The following is an 18,552-nucleotide window of genomic DNA, read 5'->3' on the forward strand; positions in this document are numbered from 1 at the left end:
CAGGCTAGTGTACATCAAATTCTGTGCCAATGTGGCAAGACACATGTTAGGCAAACAGTGTACACTGTTGGAGATAGATGCCAGGCACACCACCAGCACACTTGAATAACATATCCCAACAAGTCAGTGGTCACAGAGCTGTCTCTTGGCCACCCTTTGTTGGTGGGCATTCATGCAGACAAACTGTGGCTAAGAGACACCCAGCTGCTTAGCATACTGCCCAATACAATGTTGTTCACTTCAATGACTGCTTCATAGCCTGTGTTATGTGGTTCCTTCATGACAGCACCAGATTTTCTGAACTGTGCACGTGGGAACTTTCCCTGCAGTAAACGATATGTTCTTTTACCCCACCTATTCCCTTCACTGCTCCCATTCCAGCAATACTCAGCCTTCTAACCCATCAATCCATCAACAGTCTCCTTTTCCACTACTCTAATTCTCCCCTTTTCTGCTCCCCCCTTCTACCCTCCCGATTGTATCTAGATGCCCTATCCTGCCCCCACCATGTCCCTGAATTCTGCTATAAGCAGCACTTTACCATCTCCCATCCCTACCCTGCTATCCCTTACCCTCCCCACCCTAGCCTCCTCCTTACCCTCACCACCCAGACTGCATCTCCATCATGCTCAGTTGCTTGCCTCAGTGGCCAGACACAGCAGTCATATGTGTGCAAGTTTTGATTGCATGAATGTATGTGTGTTGCCTAGTTTAGAAGTCAGAGATTTGGCTGAAAGCTCACACGTTTAGCTGTCTTTTAGTTGCATCTTTCTGCAGCTCAACATCTCTATATGGTGAACAGCAATTTATCCTTTTCATAATATTGTCATTATTCCATCCTGGATTTTCCATAGTTCGAATTTAAATTAGACACTAAAAATTTTCTCTTTTTCAGAAATGCTTATTGCACTTAGCCAGTCTGCATTTTATATCCTCTCTACTCCAGCGAACTTATTCTGCAGCTTTAATAGCAACCTTTATCTACTACTTTTACTTTCTCATTTCCCAGTCTAGTTCCTTCAGCATCGCCTGATTTCATTCAACTACATTCCATTACTCTTTACATTTGCTGATGTTCCTCTTACAAACTCTTTTCAAGACGCTATCCATTCCATTCAGCAGCTATTCCAAGGCCTTTGCTATATCTGACAAAATTATAGTCATCTGCAAACCTCAACATTTTTATTTCTTCTTCCTGAACTTTAATTTCTTCCCAAAATTTCTTCTTGGTTTCCTTCACTTTTGCTCAATGCACTGTTGTAATTGAGTTTCCAATAGTATGAATAATTACTATGGCACAAAGAACTTTTTTCCAGTTAAAATACTCTTTTGTATTACATTTTTACATTACATGAATTGTATTGCTTGGATCCTGTGAAGAGTGATCTCAGGAATGTGGAAAGGAATACAGGATGTACATCATTTTTATGTGCAATCAAACAATTTAACTTTATGATAGATTATAGTGCCTTTGATTGTGGCACCATGCACAATCATTAACCCGGCTCCAGGGAGGTAGGGTCCCCTTCCCTATTCCTCCACTGGGGTAATTCCTGTCTGGCGCATCCATGTCGCGGGGGTGGGCATCCCACACTTCAGTAGGCCGGAGTGATAGGATGGCTGAGTTCGGGCAGGGACCCAATCCCGTGGGATATAACACGGAACCCATGCCCAGCGTTACGGGTGAAGACTTTAATGGCAGCGACGATCGAGAAGAAAGACTTCAGAACGGTGTAGCTGGCAGATGAGGCAACCCTCTTTTCTGAGGATTAAATGAGAAGGGAACCACTGCCTTGTGGTGGAGGAGAAACTGCAAAGGCTAAGGGAGACAACCCCAACAGAAAATCCTTCTGTGCGTTAGACCTAGCAACCCAGTAAGAAAGTCTTCATATATTGCTTTCAAAACACAGACGAGCCTCGGAACGAACCACTCAGGATTTGACTCCACTGCTTCTTCAGGTACAGGTGTGAATGATGGGAGACATGATGATATTCATCAGCACAAGAAGATGAAACCAAATGGACTAAAAACCAACCTAAATATTGGCACCCTTAATATATTAACCCTCAATGGAAAAATAGAAGAAATGACAGATGTACTAACAGAGAAAAAGTTAGATATTTTGGCATTAAGCAAAACGAAGTGGAGGGAAAGGTTGAGAAGAATTTGAGAGGAGGAGGAAAACTGTACTGGAGTGGGAATAGCAGGTTCAGAAGAAGTGGTGTGGCAATAAGAAAGTACAAGGTGGTCAATAAGAAAGTACAAAGCTGTATTGAAAGTGTGAGATATGTTATCCGACAGGATCATAATCTTAAACCTGAGATTCCAAAAAGAAACACTAAAAGTTATTCAGATATATGCACCTCAAGTGGGATGTAGCGAAGAAGAGAAGATTGACTTTGAAAATGACTTAGAGAAACATATAGAGAGTGCTATATACTGAGGGGAGATTTTAATGCCAGGTAGGCAAAGACGAAAGTGATTTGAGCAAGTGTTGGGATGTTTTGGATATGGAGGCAGAAATGAAGAAGGGGAAAGACTCCTGGATTTGTGCCAGAGGAATGGAATGAAAATAGCAAATAGCTGGCTTATGAAAAGAGAAGTCATGTTATCAGCAGATGCAGTTGGGATGGAAGAACCAAGAGTGTAATTGATTATATTCTAGTAGATAGGGAATGGGGAGAGAAAGTAACAAATATGAAGGTAATTCCAAGTGTGAGTGCAGATGGAGACCATAGATTACTGGTGGGACACTGGAAAATGAGTCAGTGTGTGAAAAATAGAAACCAGCGGAAAGTGATGAGGATATGGGATTGGAAACTAAAGGTGAGTGAAAAGGGTGTTGAGAAGTATAGAGAATTGGATACGGGATTGGAAACTAAAGGAGAGTGAAAGAGTTGAGAAGTATAGAGAATTAATCACACAAAAACATCCAAAAGAAGTTTTCTGCGATGTAGGAAAAGAATGGAGTTTATTAAAAGACACTTTAGTCAAAGCACCACAAAAAGTATGTGGTAGAACATGTGGAAAAGAGAAAGTAAGACAGACTAGTTGGTGGGATGATACCACAATCCAAGAAGTTAGAAGAAAAAAATAGAGCATGAAGAAAGTGGTGGATAACTAAAAACGACAAGGATCATAAAAGATATATAGAGAAAAAGAAGAAGTGCATAGAAATAGTGGAAACAACAAAGAAAAAGGCATGGGAAGAGTTTACAAAAAACTCGCAGAAGAGGTGAAGAGCAATAAGAAAATGTTCTATAAAATGATGATAAAAGGAAGGCTTTTGAAGTACCAGTAAAGATGGAAACAGAGGATGGTACTGTGATTGAAGATCCAAGGAATATAAAAGATCTCTGGAAAGAACATTTTAAGAAACTGTTAAATGCTGAGGAGCAGGAACACGAGGAAAGAACAAATAATGGAGAAACTGAGAGCAGCTGGGAAGCAGGATTAGGACAAATTATATGGGAAGAAATGGAAATAGCTGTGAAGAAGATTAATGGGGGCAAAGCCCCAGCACCTGATGAAGTATCAGTGGACATGATAAGAGCGCAGGTCCAGTGGGAATGCAGTGGCTGTGTAGAGTACTATCAAGTGTGTGGAGAAATAGTACAATACCTGACGATGGGAGAAGAGGAGACATTGTTCCCATCTTCAAAAAAGGCAACAAAAGACTTTGTAAAAACTACAGAGGAATAACCCTTATGAGTCACAGAGCCAAGATTTTTGAAAGAATTTTACTAAATCAAATAAGTGAAAAGGTAGAATAGGAGCTGGGTGAAGAACAGCATGGGTTTAGGAAAGGAAGAAGCACAATCAACCTGATATTTTCTATCCGTCAACTGATGGAAAAAAATGGGAGTATAACAAAAGGGTGATAATGGTTTTTATGGACATAGAAAAGGCATATGACTCAAGTTAACTCTGGAGGCAGACTGTGATACAGCTGATGACAGCAGCAATCTGTTGGGATGGGTTTGGAGAGGGATAGCAGAGTGGGAGTGAGGGAAGATGATGCACTGTGTGTGGGAGTGCACTGGGATGTGGTGGAGATACTGCAGGACTGCTAGATGCTTGATGCTGTGCTACAGAGGGGAGGTGTGAGGGGGTGACTGCACTGGTGGGGTACAAGGCATGTGCAGTGCTGGAGTGGGAGCAGTGAAGGAACAGATACATGGAGGAAAGGGACTAATGAACAGTGAGACCACAGTGGTTACGAAAGCAAAGGATTTGTTGTAGGGGGAGTTACCACCTATGCAGTCCAGAAAAGCACAGGATGTGAAGCAGTCATTCAAGTAAAGCACAATGCCTTGGGCAGCACATTCAGCAACTGAGTGGCACTACTGTCTCTTGGCCATCATTTGGCACTGGTCGTTCATGTGGACAGACATCTTGTTGGTTGTCATGCACACTGAAAAAGTAGCACAGTGCTTTCAGCTTAGTCCGTGGATTGCAGGACTGGAGCAGTTGATAGTGGGAGGCATATGGGGCAGGTTTTGCATCTAGGTCTCTGCCATGAGGCAATGCTTTGGAAGCAGAGATGGACATGGATATTGGGTAGGTTAGGTGTGTGAAAGAGTACCACTGTGGGAGGGACAGGGACAATAGTGAGGAGGAATTCCTCATTTCAGGTCACAATGGGAGGTAGTCAAAACCCATGCAGGGAATGTAATTCAGTTGCACCAGTTCTGAGTGGTACTGAGCCACAAGACAAGTGCTCCTTTGTGGCTGGACAGTGGATGTGTGGGAGGTGGTAGGTGACTAGAGAAACAAAGCATACAAGATATATCTTTGGACAGGGTTGGGACGGTAATTGCGGTCCATGAAGACCTTAGTGAGACTCTTGGCATATTTGGAGAGGGATTGCTTGTCACTACAGATGCGACAACCACAGATGGCTAGGCTGTATGGAAGGGACTTCTTGGTATGGAATGGATGGCAGCTGTCCAAGTGGAGGTATTGTTGGTGGTTGATAGGTTCAATGTGGACCGAGGTACTGATGTAGCAATTAGACAGATGTCAACAATGGGGAAGGTGGCTTAATCGATTAAGGAGGATCAGATGAAGCAAAATGGGAAGAAGGTGTTGAGGCTTAAGAGGAATGTGGAAGAGTCTCATTACCCCCGGTCCAGATAATGAAGATGTCATTAATGAATCTACACCAGGTGAGGGATTGTGGATTCTGGATGGTTAGGAAGGATTCCTCTAGAAGGCCCCTGAACAGGCTAGCATAGAATGGTGCAATGTAGTCTGCCCATTGCTTTACCATGGATTTGTTTGTAGGAGATGTCTTCAAAGGAGAAGTAATCATGGATGAGGACATAAATGACCACAGTGATAGTAAATGTGGATGAGAATAGAGTTATTCATAGCGATGAGGAAGGAGCTTGTAGGTTTGTAGTCAGTCAGATGCTGGGAAAGGTAGTGTTCAATAGCAGAAAGGCCGTGGGCAGTGAGAATGTTACTGTAGAGGGAGGTAGAATGTACAGTGATGAGTAGGGAGCCAGGTGGTGCCAGAACAGGAAATGTGGAGAGTCAGTGAAGGAAATGGTTGGAGTCTTTTATGTAGAAGGGTAGGTTGCAGGTAATAGGCAGAAGGTGTTGATCTACATCAGCAGAGATTCTCTAAGTGGGGGCAGAGTAACCAGCCACAATGGGGTGTCCTGGGTGGTTGGGTTTATGGACTTTAGGAAGCAAGTAGACGGTAGGAGGTATTATCTATTGGAGGGACCCTGTTGGCTGTCAGATACATCCACCTACAAACTGTGCCACAGTGAACCCCTTCCAGAAATCCAGAAGCATCTCCAGTACCTCATGAAATCCATGGTTGCATCCATGAACCTCTCCTCTGAGTCTACCTCCCTCCTCACCCCCATTACTCCCTGTGCTCCTACATTCTGCATGCCTCCTAAGGTTCATGGATCCAACCACTCAAGACAACCCTCTGTGGCCAGTTACTGTGGCCCCTCTGAGAGAGTCTCTTTTTCATTTATCAATACCTTCAGCCTATTATCCGTAACATAACTTCCAATATAAATGACATCAACCAACTCTCCATACTTCCTGTTTCTTTATCACCTGGCTCTCTGCTTGTCACTGTCGATGCTACCTCCCTCTACACTAATACCCTCACTGCCCATAGCCTTGCTGCTACTGAACATTACCTTTCATAAAGCCTGACTCCAGACCTACAACCTCCTACCTGATCACTGTGTCCAACTATATCTTCATCTACAAGCAACTCCATGGTACAACATAGAGCACCATCTTATGCCACTCTACTCATTGGCCTTCAAGAGGAATCCTTCGTATTGACCCAGAATCCCAAATCCCTCATCAGCTTCTGATTCACTGATGACATCTTCCTGATCTGGACCAAGGGAGTGGACATGCTATCCCCATTCCTCCTGACACTCCACACATTCTTCCCCATTCATATTACCTCGTCCTTTTCAACCCAACAAGCCACAATCCTCATTATATACATCCACCTTGAAGGTGGCTACATCAGGACCTATGTTCACATCAAACCTACTAACCACCAACATACCTCCACTTCGACAGCTGCCACCCATTCCTTCCACACAGCCTAACCACCAATGGTCACTGCATCTACAGCGATAAGCAGTCCCTCTCCAAATCTGTCAAGCATCTCCCTGTGGCCTCACAGACTGAAATTACTCACCCAACCTTGTCCAGAAACAGAACTCCTGTTCTTTGTCTCTCTAGTCACCTATCACCTTCCACATATCTACATTCCATCAATGCAGTAACATTCCTCTCAGTACCACCCAGGACTGGAAACAGAATTACATTCTCCACCATAGTTTCAAAAGCAGAGCCACCTATGACAACAGCCATGTGAACTGCAAACTAAGCTGCAACCACTTTGCTGCTTTCTATATGGGTACGACAACTAGCAAGCTGTCCATCTGTATGAATGGCCATTGCCAAACTGTGGCCAACAGACAGCTGGGCCACCCAGTTGCTGAATGCCCTGCCCAGGATAATGTGTTTCACTTTAATGACTGCTTCACTCCCTGCACTATCTGGATTATTCTTACCAACATCTGATTTTCTGAATTGTACAGGTGGGAACACTCCCTGCAAGAAATCCTTCATTCCCGTAAGCAGCCTGACCTAATCCTATGCTAGTCCCTATTTCCCACCTACCTCTCCCTATCCATATCCCAAACCCTATCCCTTTCCCTGCCCCCATTACACACACACACACACACACACACACACACACACACACACACTTACTTTCTATCCCACCAACATACCTACTACTCTCCTGCCCCCAGCACAGTTTTCCAACACTGCACCTAGCAGCCCTATCCTGTCCCAAAAATTTCCCTACACATTTTTACAGGGAGCACAGCATGTTCCCCCATCCTGCCCTATGCTGCCTCTGATTTCTGTGACCCACCCCAGCAGATTGCAGCTCAAATCAGATGCAGCCATAGCTGGGACCCAGAGCTCAGAGACAGTAGCCATGTTTGTGTGAGCTGTTCTTGTGTGTGTGTGTGTGTGTGTGTGTGTGTGTGTGTGTGTGTGTGTAAGTTTGTGTATGTATTGCCTACTTTGGAAGACAGGCTGTGTACAAAAGCCTAAGATTCTAGCAGTCTTTCTCATTGTGCTTGTCTGCTATTCAGTGCCTTCTCTATGAGGTGAGTAGCAATCAGTCCTTTCTAAAATGTTATTAGTTCTAACTGGAAAAGAGGCACTTGAAAAAATTCTACAGCTGCTGAAAACATTTGAGAATAACTTGAACCTCGGTTCCATCAAAATGGGCTAAAACTGAACGTCACCCACCCACCCACCCACCCACCCACCCACCCACACACACACACACACACACACACACACACACACACACACACACATACTGCTATGCCCCTACATGATGAAGACTGGGCAGACAGTGCCAGTACTGTATTTCAGCAGGTGGATTAAGCTGTGGTGGTGGCAGTTTTTAGGGAACAAGCAGGAGATTTCACAAAAGCTTAAAATATGTATCACATTTGTGTCATGAAATCTGTGAAGGAGCCAATATTTATCATATGCATTGTATAACATGCCAAGATGTATAAAATAATAAACATGGAAAATATGTTAACGCCTGTCAGAGAAATAGCTAATTGTACTGACTCTCAAGACTTAATTCAGCAATACCTCCCTGGTTTCTTAAGCAAATTAGAAAGTGAATGTTCTTGTTCGCCTTAGTATATTTGAGGTATGCTGACTACCAAGCTCAAAGATTGTAAACAATTCTAGGATTGTAAGAAGAAATTTGTCCTTCCTAGTCAAGACACAAGCCTGTTGCTTGACACCATATGGCTGCAAGCATAAACGAATTTTTTGAGGTTTATTAGGGGTTAAACACTGAGTTCATTAGTCCCTTTTTACCATTAAGAAGCAAAACCTAAAGGTTTCCAGTAGAAGAACAGAATGTACTACCAATCTGATGTTTGCTGCATCATCTGAAGTAAAGAGTGAGGTAAAATCAGTGGGAAGGAAATAAAACATCAAAAAGTAAGAAACTGCAATGAGGTAAGAAAGGTGTGCCAATCTGAAATCGCCAGACCCTCCCTGCAACTGGTCTATTCCATAGCAGGAGATAAACTTGCACACTCCAGCAGTCTCCCAATCACTATAGAATACAGGGTTAATTCTCGAGTAAGTGAAACATGTGTTTTCATTCATAATTAAAAAAAGGCAAAATAATACCAAAAGTTAAAAAAAGGTTAATGTAATAAAATGCAACAGAGTGGAGGAGGTGCGCTGGCCAGAAGGTTCTGGAGGACCTCCAGACCCAGTACTATGTTGGGAGTTCCACTTCCACACTCTTCCAGTGGTTCCCCATTCACTGTAGAATATTAGTTGTATGTTCAAGTCACAGAATGAGAATAAAGCAGATGAGACCATGGTAATGAACTTCATGTGAGTATGTGTATAAACCAGTTTCTCAAAATAAAACATAAAACCAGAGACGCTGCTTGGATGTCATCATTTAACAGTAGAGGCAGAGTTGCCAAGCTTAAGTGTTTCCCACAAAGGAGTGAAGTTGGAGCACCCTAACAGGGTACAAGCCACTGACATGAGGTGTATCACAATGACAACAGGGTAATCACCTCGCCCGAGGATGTGATGATAAATCGACCAGATATGACCAATATGTAGCTGGTACAGGACAGCAGATTCCCTTTGAGAAGGGTGAACGGAAGAGTGCCATGTGGCCATGGATTCCTTTACGGCATAGCTTGTTCGTAGTTGTCACAGTGAGCCATTCCTCGTTCCTTGCCGCCAGAAACTGATGACGACATGTTGTCTTCAAGGCGGATCCCAGTGTCCTCATTTCCAGGATTTCCATCTCAGTAGCATTCCTACTTGACATGGAGTCAAGAGGAATCCAGTCAAGTTCCCAGTACTGTAGAGTTGAGTAAGAAGATCATGTATGGGCAAAATCAGTGGATTACAAGGAGAGCATTGCTTGTGGCATGCGGGCCTGTTAGAGAGTCACCATAGATAGGAAATTTTTGCAAGAGTGAGTGCACATATAATCAAGCATTTGGATAATGGCTACTAATTCCGCTGTAGAAACGGTATATACAGACAGTTGTGAGTGTTGTTCACGACCCCTGGAATGTGTGAAGGCAATGTGATCATCAACCTGTGAGCCATCAATAAAGATGGCTGTAGAAGTACGAAATTCACCACGAAGTGAGAGAAACAAGCCAAAAAGTAGAGAGTCCTATCATTTCTGTTGAAAAGGTTCAGCTATGTCTCTGGATGAGGTACACACTGTGTTGTTTGGGGAGGGGCGTGTTGTGAAGAAACCTGCCAAGATGGTTCAAAGGAGGAAGACAGATGTCAGTGCAAAGAGATTCCAGACAAATTTCTGCTGCTGGAATGGCCAGATACTGCAGTGGTAAACCAGGTACAATAGCTGTAAAGACGAAGGGACTGCTGATCCATAAGCAAGATGCCCGTAATCTAGTTGGGATAGAACTAGTGCTTTGTTTAGGTGCAAGAGAGTAGAGCATTCTAGATCACAAGAGATGTAAGTGGGGCAGTGGTGTGTGCTGACTTTCAACTGGCCTTTCTTTTTAAGGTGGTAAATATGTGGTAGTCATGTCAATTGAGCATCAAATAAAAGTCACAGAACAACTATATAACTCTACAACACCGGGCATTTCATTATGAAAGTAGAGTTCCGGATCTGAATGAACAGTTCTACACTGGCAGAAGTGCATGCTACATGTCTTTGCAGTGGAAAACAGGAAACCACAGTTGCGAGCCCAGGACTGTGCTTTCCTGATGACATCTTGCAGCTGGTATTCAGCAACATTCCTGAAGAACTGTGGCAAATACAAAAGACATCTACATATAGGGACAGTGGGACAGTGAGACCATAGGCCCTAAAGCATCTACAAGCCCATTAATTGCTATCACGGAAAGGGCCACACTCAGCATGAATCCCTGTGGGACTCCATTCTCCAGTATATGGAAGGTGCTACAGGACATCCCAACTTGGACATGAAACAACTGTAGAGACAGAAAATAAAATAAATTAAAACAATCGAGAAGGGCTTCCAAAACTTCCTATGTACAATGTGGTAAGGATGTAGTATCACCATAATGTGTCACACGCCTTTCTTAAGTCAAACCAGACAGCAGAGATATGTTTGTGACATTCTTACACACACTCCATAGAAATTAAATGCTTAGTTGAGGATCTGCACTCCCTAAATCCACACTTGATGTTGGACAAAGGGCTCTCGTCTCAAGAGTCCAACATAGCTTTTGGTTCACTATTCATTCATGCAACTTTCACACAACATTCGTAAGGCTGATCGGTCTGTAGCTGTCCATTTTATATGAGATTTTACCTGGTTTCAAAAACTGGACAATTGTGACTTCAATTCCCCAGTGTTGGAAACAAACCTCCACATCAGATACCACTGAAGACCAAAATATGTGGTGTTGGTAATCCACAGTTGGATGTAGCATTTGATTGGGGATTTCATCAGGTCTCAGCTTTGTGTCATGACTTACGACCAGAGCATGAGGAGTTACCATTCACTGAAAGGAGTGTTATATGGTTCCAGACATTGAATAGTGAAGAGTGGGTTCTTATCCTCTACCTGTCTTGTGTGTAGCCGAAAGGCTGAGGAGTAGTTGTCAAATGCACATGCTTGAGCAAAGTGTTCTGGATTAACAGTAGGGTCAGAATGAATACTGTCATCTAAGAGAATAATGGGAATGCTAGTTGCTAGCTGGTGATCATAAATACAATACACCTGTGAAATGCATTGTGGCCCACACCTGTGAGGAAGAGATATGAGTTCCTGTTTCAGCAACATACTTTTCCCAAATTTTTCCCTTCTGGTGTTTCATAAGCTAGTGTGCCTGGACATGAAACCTTGAAAGACACTAAGATTTTGAACTAATGGATGATGTGTATGTCATTGGGGTCCCCACCAGCAGTCTTACATTGCCTGAGAGATTTCCTGTTTCTGTTATTGGAGTGGTTCCCACAGAATGGGGAATTGTCAGTACTAGTGTCATATATTAAGTTGTCAATATTCCCTTGTAGAGTAGCATTGAATGGTAGGGCATTACTGAAAGAATATCAACTGTATTTCTTAAGTTTCCACTATCGATGGCACTCAGTTGGGTGACAAAGTGGGAGGGCCATAACAATCTGAAAATGATAAATCTTATAGAGATCACTATGTACCCTCCACTAGACTGAGTGGAGAAGGCTAGAGTTACAGATCAGGAGATCAATGGCTGCATACATTCCATCTGCCAGACTAAAATAAGTTGGTGTGCCACTGTTTAGTGAATGTAAGTAAAGGTCTGTGATTAATTGTTCCATAGTGTAAATCTGTTAGATGTTCTACTGATGCCTCACAAGAGTTCTGGGCACTGAAATCGCCTAGCAGGAGGAAGGGTGGAGGTAGCTGATGGATCAGGTCAACTACCAACCGATAAGTCAGCTCCCTGACTCAAAAGAAATATGTATTACAGAGAGAAAAACACATAGTTGTCCGTAAGCAAACAGCCACAGCCTCTAATGCAGTACTGAGTGGAATTTGACCACCAAAAGTGCCTGCAAGCATCAGTATGCAGACACCACCTGATGCCCTTTCAAGATCAAAACTATTTTTGAAATTGGCATGATCGTTATGTAAGGTAGGAGTATATGTTTCACAGAATGGAGTTTCTTGAAGGAGTCTGTACATACAGCTATATAAAAGGAAAGTAGGTATCCAAAGTGCCACTAGATGGCGAAGAAAACTATTACAATTCCACTTGATGAAGGCTGTGGGAGTACCCAGGGATGGTGGGAAGAAAGCGAGAAGATTAATCATATTTCAGCCTCTGCCTATATCACCTGTTGAGTTGGAAAGAGAGGGAGGCAGGAGGTTTATGTACAGCTGAGACCACCTGGTCCATCTTCACCTTCCATTTTTTCTTGTCCTCTTTCTGCTGTTTATCTTTATTCTCCTTGTGGCATTTCAACTCCAGGTGGGGACTTTTTTGTTTGTGATATCAGAAAGGGGGTATGAACGAGCTGTCCTGGGGCCCATAGCCCGTGTCTGATGGTGGCCCAGTAGGCAGAGTTAGTCTGCTGAAAAGGTCCAGAGGAAGATGATCCTCTACTGGGGGATGCTGGATAAGTAGGTGGAGAAGTAAGTTTCCCAATACAGGTGTAGTGGGAACAAGAGAGAAAGTGGGTCCACTCATCTTTATATACAGATTTTTATTCCTGTACCCAAAACAAATTCATGTAAAATACTGCATCGGGGATGAAAAGTGCAGTTCTGCATCAGAGTGGTAAAACAAAGCCTCCAATAACCACTCAATTATCCTTTGACTGCTGTTGGGTACGGTGAACAAAATAAACATCGGTTTTTCCAAATGTGTACACAGTTTCTCATCTCTCTGTAACATGAGGGTCAATGAAAAGTAACACCCTTGTTCACGTTGAGGTTCTTGTGGAAGATGGTGGAAGTGAGTGGGGTGGAGAGGAGGGTGATGGTGATTGGAATGTCACCGAGTTTCTTGCAAGAGAGCCATGATTGCGACTGAGTAAATATCTCTGTTTGAATGAGGATAAAGCAGTCACTTCATCTTTTTAATACTGGATATTACTTCCTCAAATTTTTCTTCAATACATTCAATTAAGAACAATGATTTTGTATTCAAAAAGGCCTCTTCCATCACTTTGGGAACAAACTAACAAGGACAGGTCCCCAGTAGTACAATCAACATTTTGCAACCACCTATGTGGTGGTGTAGATTAAGGGCCCAATTATCACACCTCGAAGCCATTCACCCTAGTGAACCATCGTTTAAGAGTAAAAGCCGAAAAACAATTCAGCCTGTTCCTCTAGAGCAATAAATTAACAAAATAATTAAGGCTGCTGCCTTTGTGCAATGGATAGTGTAAAAGACTAGAAAGACATAGGTGGCGGGTTCGAATTCTGTCAGGTACCTGTAAAAAATAAATAAATTAATTAATTAAAAAGCTATTCAGGTAATGTTTTTAAATTGTCTAATCCTTGCCAAGTAATTTTAACCATTTCATTAACTTTTTAATTTGTTCTCATATTGTCTTCCTGTCATTCTTTTTTCATTTGGAATACTTGTCCATATGGTTTTAATTCTCTTTTATTTGTATGTTGTAATACCTAATAATTTAAAAATACCAATCAAACAACTAAAAAAATGTAATAGTTATTAGTATTAATACTGATTGTGCAACAGTCACAAAAATTTATTTTTCGTTGTGAGGTGTACAGTCTTTTGGGTGGTAATTGTCATACAAACATTTGAAACACGAATTGTTCTCACACAACGGACAAACTATAAAAGCAATCTTTTTACATTCAAATAGTTTCTTCACCAAATTCAAAGGGAAGCACACTTCATCCACGTTAAGAAATACTGTTTTTTCATTACCTAACTTCAATCCATACCAGACATACCTCACCATATTTTGGAAGGCTGGTGCATACAGAATCCGATGAAGGGCTTAACGTATTTCGATTACATTTTCATTTTTAGCCATTTTGCATGTATCTTGAAGAAATTCAGGTTCTCTCTGGAGTTTTTTAATAATATTTTTCCCATGCCAATAAAAACATACAGCACATGGCTGACACAGAGGCGTAAACTTTGTAGGAATAATTTTCACAGTGTATGTAGCTTTTCCAGCACTGTTCACAAATATTTCGTCATATAACATGTTGTTCATCTGACCACTCCATGAACTAAAAAGTAACAAAAAATCATTTTCTTTAATGTAAGGTTTCATTACATACTGCAAATATTGTCTGTACAGCTCTTTTGTTAATTTTCTTGATTTTGAGCAGGTCACGACCATATTTCCGTATTCTGACTCCAAACGTTCAGTTTCTTTAGCAATTCTAGGTCCGAATTTAACTCTGACTTCCTGCACACTTAAGAACATGTCTGGTAGCAATTCATTGGTGACTGTCAAAGCATATTGTGCTGTATACGAATGTATAGCTTTTGCCAAATTTCTGTTTTGCACCAAAACCGCTTTTGATCCCTGAGACTTAAGTGAACTATGATACATTGATTCGTAATTGCAACCCATTTGATCAATATTAATAACAAGGCTTGGATTGTAATCACCCATTAATCAGCACTACACGTTTCCTGAATCGTTCTGCTGCTTCTACAGTTTCTTGAAGTGTTGCAACGTCATTTGCACTAACGAATTTAGTCAATTTTCTCTGACATATTCCATGTTTTATTTTAAATTTTTTTGTCCACTTCCCACTTGCAAAGGAAGAAAAGATTTCTGATACAGAACAGCGATATCAACTGCCCATTGTTGCAGTGTACGCGTCGTCACTTGTTCCTGGCATATTTGAGCATCTTTATACGTTTCAAATGTTTCGGTATCAATTAGACACAGAATACTGAATTTAGTTCCTTGTTGTTTGACATCTTGTTTCCATTTCCTCAAGTATCCTTTTCTGCATAAATGAGAGAAACCACTTTGTTGAATTTTTTTCAATGGGTAATTAGGATGATATTCAGCAAAGGCAACTGCTTTTGATTAGTATTGTAATGGAATGTATGTCGATGGAGGGTGGGGTGGGTGGGTGGAGGTGGGGGGTTGTTCAGAAAGGAGATATCTCTCTTTGTAAACAGACAATGCATAGCGTAAGACATTTATGAAAGTTCCTCTCATGTCTTCATCAAATTGCTCCATTCTCTCATCATGACATTTGCTGATTGATGAATCTGCATTGTCACACATTTAAGAAAAGGAGGGAGAGAGAGAGAGAGAGAGAGAGAGAGAGAGAGAGAGAGAGAGAGAGAGAGAAAGAGAGAGAGAACTGATTTGTGATTGGTAACTGCAAATCCACCAATGATTTTGAGCTCAGTGAAGAAATGGGAGCAAATGAAACAAGTTAACATAAAGGTTAAAATGACTTGGCAAAGGCTTAGAAAATTACATTACATTACAACTGAAGAAAATAACTGAAGAAGGGAAAAAAAAAATTACAGAATATGATGGAATTCGAACCTGCCACATTCAGTTTTCCATCCCTTTACGCTATCCATTACGCTACAGCATCAGTTGAAATGTTAATTTAATGTTCTAGAGGAACAGGCTTAATTTTTTCTAGCTTTTACTCGTAAATGAGGGCCCACCAGGGTGAATGGCTTCAGAGTGTGATACCTGGGTTCTTAACCTACACGACGATATAGGTGGTTGCAAAAAGTAAATAGTGAGGGGAATATTTCTCACTATTTCCATCAAATCTACTTTCTCTTAAGGTGTGGCCAGGGAGGGAAAGCCTGTGGGTCACATTTTTCCACAGTGAACCAATTAGTTCTGCCTGGAGAGACAGCTAGGGCCCTGCAGTCACCAGCAAGTGACGTTTGATCCTCTTCACTGCGGACATCTGCCATTGTGTCTTCCACTCTGACTAGAGGCTGTCCCCATAGGCACCACCCTGTCACAACAATGGCTGCCTTGAAACTCGATGGGTACATATTCCTGGCCATGCTTGGGGAGAATGCAGCTCTGGTAACAAAAGTGAGTTGCTAAGTTATTAGGGGGCTATGACTGTGTAGGTATCTGAGGACCCCCTACAAAGAACTCAATGGACTGGCTACAATGAGAAGTTTCGCAAATCTAATTCAATCACTCGCACAAAAGGTGCTTAAGATAGAATTTCAAAGTGGTTGAATGTGTACCACAATGGGTGACATTCTCGCACTACTCTAACTTTTTTTTTTCTTCTTCTTCTTTTGTTGTTTTTGGAGGGGGGGGGGGGGGATGATGACGTTGATGATGACTATGAGAATAACAACAACAAAATGAAAGTCATCCTACAGACCAAGTCAGAGACAAGATGGAGTCAGAGAATAGGATTGCAGCCCAGCAAATGAAGCAGAATCGCAAGGGCTTCGGATCCTGCATTAATCAGTCACATTCTCACAAAAGAACTATGAGCCTCTGGAGGGTGTTTACAAAATTTTATCATTGTTAATGTAAGACAACACTTGCACAATTTAAATTTAAACTGCATAGAAACAATTGAGTCATTATAAACATGTAATACAAAGTTAAAACGTTCTGTGGTAAACTAGTTTTTGGGAAAGCAGTTCAGTAAGTAAGTAACTCTGCTCTCAGGTCCAGAGGACCACGCAATGCTGATTGGCTGGTATTTCATCTTCTGCCATTTAGTCTCATGCAACTGCGGTACAGCAGGGCATGAGGTCAGCACACAACTCTCACAGCTGTTGGTGGATTTCCAAACCTTGGAGGCTGCTACTTCTCATTGAAGTAGCTCATCAATTGGTATCAGATGGGTGAAAGGACCCCATTCTAGTCATCCCATCAAGGAAAAATTCCTGGCAGTACCACGAACTGAAACTGGGTCCTTCAACACAGCAGTCAGAGCACGCTGAGCTTTCAGCTGCAGAGGAAAACGTGAAAAGCAGTTAAAGAATGGCAATTTAAAGCAGTTTCTGACATCCAATGTGAACAAGGCCAGATCAAGCTAAATTTTATCATATCAGAAACCTGCAGAAAAACTTAAAATGAAGCAATTTATGAAGATTTTAAAATTTTGGAATACAATATTTTTCTGTTTTTCCTTCTTCTTCTTCTTCTTCCCCTTCTCCTCTTCCTCTTTTTTAGATATTTGATCAGTGGGTAATCAAAAGCAAATGGAGGTAATTCAGATGCAGTGTGATTCAAATTGAAAAGCAAAATTACAAAATTAGGTGAAGTGGATATGCCTTGATTTTGCAAAACCTGCCAGGTTTGCAAACACCAGAGAATTCGCACATGAAATTATATCCATGTTTAGAAGTACTTTTCAGAGTGCGTAATTATTTACAATAATTTAGAAAATTAAATCTCCTGACTTTCATCTCGAGATTGTACCAGAAGTAATCAATCCAAACAAAATTTCCCCAAAGTAGGAACAGTAGTATCAAAGTATAGATGTTAAGTGCCAGGCAGAAAAAATTAATAGTACATTGTTGTCCACCTCCACTGTACTGTTTATTCAAATTAAACAACATTTCAAGGGCACGTTTCTTGTTCCTTTTGTACCTCCCTTCGGTTCACATACTCACACACAGCATTAATTTGGCCCGTCTTAGTTTTGAGTCTAGCGTGATTGTTTAAACAATAAGTTTTTTATATATTTTTTTTCGCCAGTCTGAACTCTGCTGCATTAAGGCAGTGGTGGGTAAAATAGATGAGAAGTGGCGAAAGAAAATAAATATCACCTAGGATCATGCCAGAATTCATTCAAAGTACAGGTTGTAATTACGTATTGTAACAACATAATCAACAGTAAAGGAAGTTTCCAATTGGTGATTTAAAAAAATTACTACACAGATAAAAATTAAACACTCACAAAAATGGAGTGAAAATCAATCTTGAGAATTATTATTTGATAAACAAATACATTGACACAAATCTAAAGCACACAATACATTCAAGATGCAATAAAAGATAACAAATATTAACAGAATTGCGCCAAGAGTAATCCACTATGGTGCATGGGTATGAGAGATTCCCAGAAATACTGCATTGTGCATCAAAGAGAGGACTGCATGTCTGCATTTGTCTATAATCCATCTCAGGGACATCATACACTGATCCTCCAGGTTTTTATTGCAAATAGCAACATCAGTTCAAAGACATTCATTAATCTTTGTGCGTCCATACATTCTGTATTTGTCTCCAGCTATTCTGAAGGTGGGAGATTTTGTTGGTCCCTCTAATTTATCCAAGTCTCTAATCAAGAAGTTACTTACTTCTTGAGCAGCTAAAGTAAAATTCAAAATCATGCCTAGACCTTAAGCATTGAGTAGAGATCAACAGACCATGGAACAGATGTAATATAGAAGCAGATAACTTGATTCTTAATATAGAGGCAGACAACTTGATTCTCTTTCTATAGGCTGTTGTTTCCTTTCTAATTCTTCCCTGACATATGTGGAGAAGCAGAATGCTGAGGCAGTAG

General features: G+C 41.4%; 1 protein-coding gene across 3 annotated transcripts in view; it reads right to left on the bottom strand.

Annotated features, from left to right (window-relative positions):
• LOC124596376 (putative ATP-dependent RNA helicase TDRD12) overlaps window positions 1–18,552 on the bottom strand; it is a 470,123-nt gene that overhangs the window by 187,644 nt on the left and 263,927 nt on the right. The window lies entirely within an intron of this gene.

This window comes from Schistocerca americana, chromosome 2 (genome assembly GCF_021461395.2).
Source record: "Schistocerca americana isolate TAMUIC-IGC-003095 chromosome 2, iqSchAmer2.1, whole genome shotgun sequence".
NCBI lineage: Eukaryota > Metazoa > Arthropoda > Insecta > Orthoptera > Acrididae > Schistocerca > Schistocerca americana.